Source organism: Clupea harengus, chromosome 17 (assembly GCF_900700415.2).
Source record: "Clupea harengus chromosome 17, Ch_v2.0.2, whole genome shotgun sequence".
NCBI classification, from domain to species: Eukaryota; Metazoa; Chordata; class Actinopteri; order Clupeiformes; family Clupeidae; genus Clupea; species Clupea harengus.
This window is the reverse complement of record NC_045168.1, coordinates 13,158,446-13,165,295: the sequence shown is the minus strand read 5'-3', so window position 1 is coordinate 13,165,295 and position 6,850 is coordinate 13,158,446. Positions and strand designations below refer to the sequence as shown.

At 47.4% G+C, this 6,850-nt stretch overlaps 1 protein-coding gene across 1 annotated transcript in view; it reads left to right on the top strand.

Moving 5' to 3' along the window:
- dpp6a (dipeptidyl-peptidase 6a) overlaps positions 1-6,850 on the top strand; it is a 221,606-nt gene that overhangs the window by 70,555 nt on the left and 144,201 nt on the right.

Sequence of the window (6,850 nt, the reverse complement as noted above, 5' to 3'; positions counted from 1 at the left end):
ACCTCGGACCTCATTCCAGCTTCTCCATCCTTCACGTCCTCTTTCCTTCTCCACTGTTCGTCTCCAGGTTGTCTTTGGGCGACCTACAGCACGTTTCCCCTCTGGTTGCCATCCCATTGCCACCATACAATCATTATTTCGTTCTTTCCAGAGTACATGGTCGATCCAATTCCAGAGTTCATCGCTTATCTTGTTGACCCTCGTAATCTTTTTAATTTCCTCATTGCATATTTTCTGCGGCCATCTTATTCTGAGGATCCTTCTGAGGCATGTGAATTGGAAGCTGTCCATTTTGTTTTCCTCTGCCTTTGTTACTTTCTATGCTTCACAACCATAGAGCAATACTGGGCATACAAGTGTCTCGAATAGTTTGATCTTGGTGTTGCGTCCAATGTTCTTGGCTCTCTGTATCTTCATCAGGTTGTAGAATGCTCCTCTTGCCTTGTTCAGTCTGTTCTTGATGTCCTCTGTCCCTCCTTCATCATTCCTGTCTGTGGCTCCAAGATAAACAAGCTCTTCTATATTTCTATCATTTCCAATCTTAATACCATCTGCTTGTCATCCATATCGCTTTGCCCTTTGCAGTGTTTAATTTCAGTCTGACTCTTCTTGCATTCTCCACCACTCTGTTGGTCTTGTGTTTCCTTTGGTTCTTTTACACAACTAGAATTTGAAAATGGCAGGTGTTGCAGTTGTAGGTGTATTTGTGTAAAGGACTATGTTCCTTTACACAAATACACCTACACCATACAATGGCAATAAAATCATTTACAAAATTTGAGAAATGTCTTTTATTGTTTTGGCAACTAACCGTATAATAATCACCTGCACGTCTGGGTTCTATTTATCCTGTCTGGCTTTCGTTTTTAAAGAATGACCAGTGGTATATATATATTTAATGTATGTCACATTCTTCTACTGGAAAGAGATCTAACAGCAAAACAGCCAAGTCTCTGTCCCTGAACACCAAATGAATCTGCATTCCATCTGTTTGACGCTCCGCTTCTGTGAAATCTTCTTCGCCTGCAATGCGAGTTTTACGAGAAGTGACCCGTAGAGATTACTTCTTGCTTCCTTCTACCTACCTTCTCTCCATTTCTACCCCTCCCTCTCTCTCTCTCTCTCTCTCTCACTCCCTCTCTCTCTCTCTCGCTCTGCTCCCTGTTCTCCCCTCTCTGGCCTCATGTCCTGGAGAGTTCTGGTTCTCTGAGGCAGAACATTACTCCGCCGCCCGGGGCCGTCTCCTCTAGCGGGGTCAGATGCAGGGTCAGATCCGCCCTCGCTCCAGGGGGCTGACGTCTCCCTGGGAGACACCCTCAGGTCCGAGCTCTGTCACGTCAGGCACTATTGACTACACACGCACACCAGAGTCTGTGATGTATGAACACACACATATACATGCACAAACACACATGCACACGTCGCACACACACAAACGCGTACACACAGAAATACAGATACAAACATAACTTCTCTCACACACACACACAGACAAGTACAAGTACCCCCCCCCCCCCCCACACACACACACACACAAATGGCAATAGTTATTTTGTGCAATTCCTTTTTGAAGAAACACAATATGTAGTCTTCATGGACACATACTTGGTCACATAATGACAGACAGACAGACAGACAGACAGACAGACAGACAGACAGACAGACAGACAGACAGACAGACAGACAGACAGACAGACAGACAGACAGACAGACAGACAGACAGACAGACAGACAGACAGACAGACAGACAGACAGACAGACAGACACACAGACCATTATTTGTGTTCAAGGGTAAGATGGAAAAAGATCCCCACAAGAGAACATTCGCTAATTCAGTAAATGAATTGCTACTTTAGGCTCCCTACCTTTGTCCTTCCTCTGCACCAGACATGAGTTTTTATCAGACTTTTATGTTTCTCCCTTGAGCATTTTGTTTACTAGCCATTAACGAAATGTTATGACTGTACCACAAATAATGGCAGTTTTTTTTTTTTTTTATGGACATAGGGATCATACTTACTAGTTCTGTGGTCTTTTTCTCTCCCCTCTCTTTTGCCTCTGTTCCCGTCCATTTATCCAAGCTCTTGTTTGCACTCTCTCTCTCTCGCTCTCTCGCTCTATTGAAATGGCACTGAGTTATGTTTTGGCATACCCATCAACAGGCTGTGCACTCTATTTGTTCTGCTTTTATTTTACCATCATGAAACTGTTTCATACTGGGTCTGCTTTTTCCGTAAATGTAATTTTCTTTTGTTGGTGTGTGTTTGCGTGTGTGTTTGTGTGTGTGTATGTGTGTGTGTGTGTGTGAGGTGTGAGAGCGTGTGCTGTTGGGTGGGTGACTTTGCGCGTGGGTGAAGTATTATCTCGAGATATGAGCAGAAAGAAATGGAAAAGTGGTCTTTTGTATTTGACCACAGTTGATTGCTTTTTTTCCCCAGCTTGTGTGCGCAGCACGTTTTTTAAAAGCGCCCGGAGAGAAAATAAACTCGCAGGAGTGATGGATAGAGTGTGCAAAGAGACAGAGACGAGGACCGTGGCGCTTGGGTCCACACTCTCTAAGCAGTGCGGTAGCCGGCTTCCGGAATGAGACGCAATATTAAACCCGCAGACTCCCCCCCCCCTCGCAAAGCTTTATGGTCAGAAACTGTTTGAGTTATGACTGCGCAGTTCTGAGCGAAGTAAAAAAAATAACAAACAAAAAAAGCAAGAGCGGACAAAAAGAGAAAAAGGGGTTAGCTCTCATCCCTCAGTCTTTCACAGTTCAGTGATTCAGCCATCTCTTCAGTTCCAAAGCTCCTACTGCTTCTAGCGGGTGCAGCAATGGAGGGTCAGGGGGTTCACAAAGGGAAAGTGAAACAGAATTACTCCTGCGAGCTGAATAAAAACATACATTCCCCCGACGTTGATTGATGTCAGTGATTTTTGGCTCCATTATGTGGAGTGGCGGTAGCAGCGAAAGGCCCATCGCTGGAAACTGCTGCAAAGTTATGAAAAATAAACGAACAGGACCACCTCTGAAATGGCTGCTTGCCCTGGCTTGCCCCCTCCCCAGCCTGCTATGGTGAACAGTGTTTGCACCTGATTTCCCAAAGGATCGTGTGTGCAAAAACAGGTGCAAGTGTCTTTGCCCCCACACCAGCTAAACGGCATGTCTAAGATGATCTAAACAGCGTTAAGTGAGGATTGAAGCTTTCAGATAACAAAAAGGATCTAACCTAGTTTGTTTTTGTATTTTGTCTGAAGATCAGCTGTTCTGTATTAGAACTTTAACAGGACATAGTCTAACAAGCTCAGTGGTTAAAGCCAACCATTCAGTGAGAAATGCAGTCTATTATGTTAACAGAACAGAACTGCTTTGGATATTATGTTGCGATACCCAGGATATAATCATGGTTTAAAATCATCCACTGTGTTAGACTGTAATAATAGTTGGTGCTCTGAATGACTGAATCTGAAAGGGCCCATTTATGTTCATCCTTTCTTGTGTATTACATCCAGATCATATCTAGAGACAATTCATCGAGTCTCACATGCGTCCCTTCACCCACACACACACACACACACACACACACACACCCACACACACACACACACACACCTGAGGTGTGGGACAGTATGGGTTGCTTCAGCACGCATCAGGTGTCCAGCATCGGGCTTGTGTCAGCACAATTCTTAGGAGGCATAGCCAGAGGCTGTGCGTGTGTGTGTGTGTGTTGTGTGTGTGTGTGTGTGTGTGTGTGTGTGAGTGTGTGTGTGTGTGTGGTGTGCGTGCGTGCGTGCGTGCGTGCGTGCGTGCGTGCGTGCGTGTTAGGTAGAGGTCAGATTAGGTGTGGCCATCTCGCCCTGTAGACTGGGCTCTGTGAAGGGGGAAATAAATGAGCTGGGACAGGGCCTTAATGATGCTCTCCACACACTCTGTGCTTGTTGTGCTGGGACTGACTCCCCCATCAGGGGCTCTGTCCACCACAGGAGATGACTGTGCCCCCTCATCCACCCCCCCTCATGTTCATCTCCAGCCTCCTCTCCTCCTCTCCTCCTCTCCTTCTCATGTAATTCTCCTCATCCATCCCCTCCTCTCCTCCCCTGTGTTTCCTCCCTCATCCACCCTCTCCTCCTGTTCACCTCCACCCTCCTCTCCTCCTCATGTGATTCTCCTCATCCATAGTCCTCCTTGTTGTCCACCCCTCCCCCTTCCTCTTGACTCTTCATTTCCTCTTTCCACTTAACTGCTCTGGTCTTCTATTACCTCCTCTACTCCTTCTACTCTGCGCTCCTCTCCTCTTTTCTCTTCCTCTTCGCTGTACTCTCTCTCTCTCTCTCTCTCTCTGTCTCCTCTCATCACGTCCTCTTCTCCCTCTCCTCTCCTCCTCTTCTGTTCATCTCCTCTCCTCTCCTTCTCTCTTCCCTCCTCCGCCACTTTGGTTTCCTCCGCTCCGCTCCCCTCCCCTCCCCTCCCCTCCCCTCACAGGCCCTCTTACATTTAGAGATGTCAGCCCACACTGTTGACATCTGCTGTCCGCTGTTCCGTATCACACATCTATCACAGCGCTCTGCCGTCAAGCCCCTTCCCCTCTTAGTTCACTCTTCTCCTGCCCGTGTGTCTCCTCTCCTGCTCCTCCCCCCCCCCCCCCCCCTTCTCTCTCTGGGAGATTTGCAGGCATTTGACTGTATGTGGCTGTGTTGAGCCCGGTCTGAGCTGCAGTGTGTGTGTGTGTGGCTGTGGCTGTGGCTGTGGCTGTGTGTGTGTGTGTGTGTGTGTGTGTGTGTGTGTGTGTGTGTGTGTTGAGCCCGGTCTGAGCTGCAGCATGTTTGGGTGTGATGAGACCCATCAGAGCAGAATTGAGCAGGGCCTGAGAGCAGGTCTTTGTGGGATATCTCCTGCTGTTTCTTTTTTATTTTATTTTATCAGGACCGCGCGCGCTGAACGCCGAAGGCCCGGGCTCAGATAGGGTGAGACAGCCAAGTGGAGCCTGAATCATTTACAAGCAATATGTCTCCTCTCACTCTCTGCCTCTCTCATATGTCTCCTCTCACTCTCTGCCTCTCTCATAGGTTCTCCTCTCACTCTCTGCCTCTCTCATAGGTCTCCTCTCACTCTCTGCCTCTCAAGCAATAGGTCTCCTCTCACTCTCTGCCTCTCTTGCAAAGCTGTCGCTCTGTTCTGGCATGTTTCTGTCTGTCGATTTCACCTTCTGTGTTGTAGGCTTTCTCTCACACAGGCCTGTTCTCTCTGTGTGTGTGTGTGTGTGTGTGTGTGTGTGTGTGTGTGGTGTGTGTGTGTGTGTGTGTGTGTGTGTGTGTGTGTGTGTGTGTGTGTGTGTGTCATGTGTCTCATTGTATTACTTTCCGTCTTTGTCCTGTCTCTCTTTCTCTGTCTCTCTCTCTCTCTCTCTCTCTATTTCTCACTCTCTCTAGTATTCCTTTTCAACCATTTTCCTTTTGTCTGCATCTTCTCTGTTGCATCATTCCAGTTCTCTCAAATTATTTTTCCTCTCGTGTTCTCATTATATTTTGCGCACTCTCTCTCTCTCTCTCTCTCTCTCTCTCTCTCTCTCTCTCTCTCTCTCTTCCTTTGTGAAGCTCAAACTCCATTCCGGCGGGAAGCAATGTTAACAGAGGCGACAGCAGCCAGCCAGTATGAGTTAGACTTGCATGAGACCATGACGAAAGCATCCCCAACTGTAACAGCAACAGCAACTGCAGCCACCCAGCCCAGCCCTGCTCTACTGGGGCAGCGCATGAATGGGTTTTGGGATCACAGCCTGGCTTCAAAATAGCCTGGGTAATTCACTGTACCAAAGCTCAAGGGGAAACCACGACTTTTCCAAATTTAATATACAATTAATAAGGTTGAACAAACAAATCAGACACTCTAGGCGACGCATTTAAATAGCCTTTATGTTAATTATCTCGCTCTCTCTCACTCTCTCTCTCTCTCTCTCTCTCTCTCTCTCTCTCTCTCTCTCTCCCTGTCCCTCTTTCTCCCTCTCTGTCTGTCTGAAGTGGGCTGTGTGAGTGCTTTGTTATGCCGATCTTTGTGAGCTTCAAACACCAGAAATTCTTCTCAGTCATGACATAGCGGTAGACCCTATGTGGGTGTAGTGAATTCAGGAGCCATCAAGGGCCTCTTGAAAGCCCCCCCCCCCGCCCCAGATTACTTGGCTCTCGAGAGCCTTTTCACCTACTAGGCTGGAGGGGTCAGGCAACTTTGAACCCCGTGTGGGTGGAGTGATTACAATGTGCTATGGAGAACAAAAAGGGCCTGTCAGTAATGAGGGTTCAGTATAAGAGAGGTCATGGCAATAAAAGGACGATTACTCCGTGTGTGCTTGTTTATCCGTGTGTGTGTGTGTGTGTGTGTGTGTGTGTGTGTGTGTGTGTGTGTGTGTGTGTGTGTGTGTGTGTCTGTAAGTGTAGGGTCCAGGTAAGTAAACCTGAAATACAGGCTATGAGTGAATCCAAGTTTGAGTTTGTGTCCATGGTCAACACACTCCATTTAACCTTTTTTTTTTGTACGACCCTTAATAACATCATAATCATTTTAGCCTCACCGCACGGCTACACAGAAAGATGTTCTCTTCTCTTTGAGATATAGAGTTACTTCCAGACAACACCGGTATGCCCCCCCCCCACCCCACCACCTCTCACTACTAGCGACTACTGCCGGCCATCACCAGCTCTAACCTTGTTAGTCATCGTCCAAACTGCGCTCTGATTGGCTGGCTGACTGGACTTAAATCACCTCAGAGAGCCAGCAGGAGCAGAACCTTTCCATCTCTCCCTCCATCCGTCCTGTACATCATTACCTCTGTCTAGACACATTTTCCTTCCATTAGCCTGTGTGTCTGAG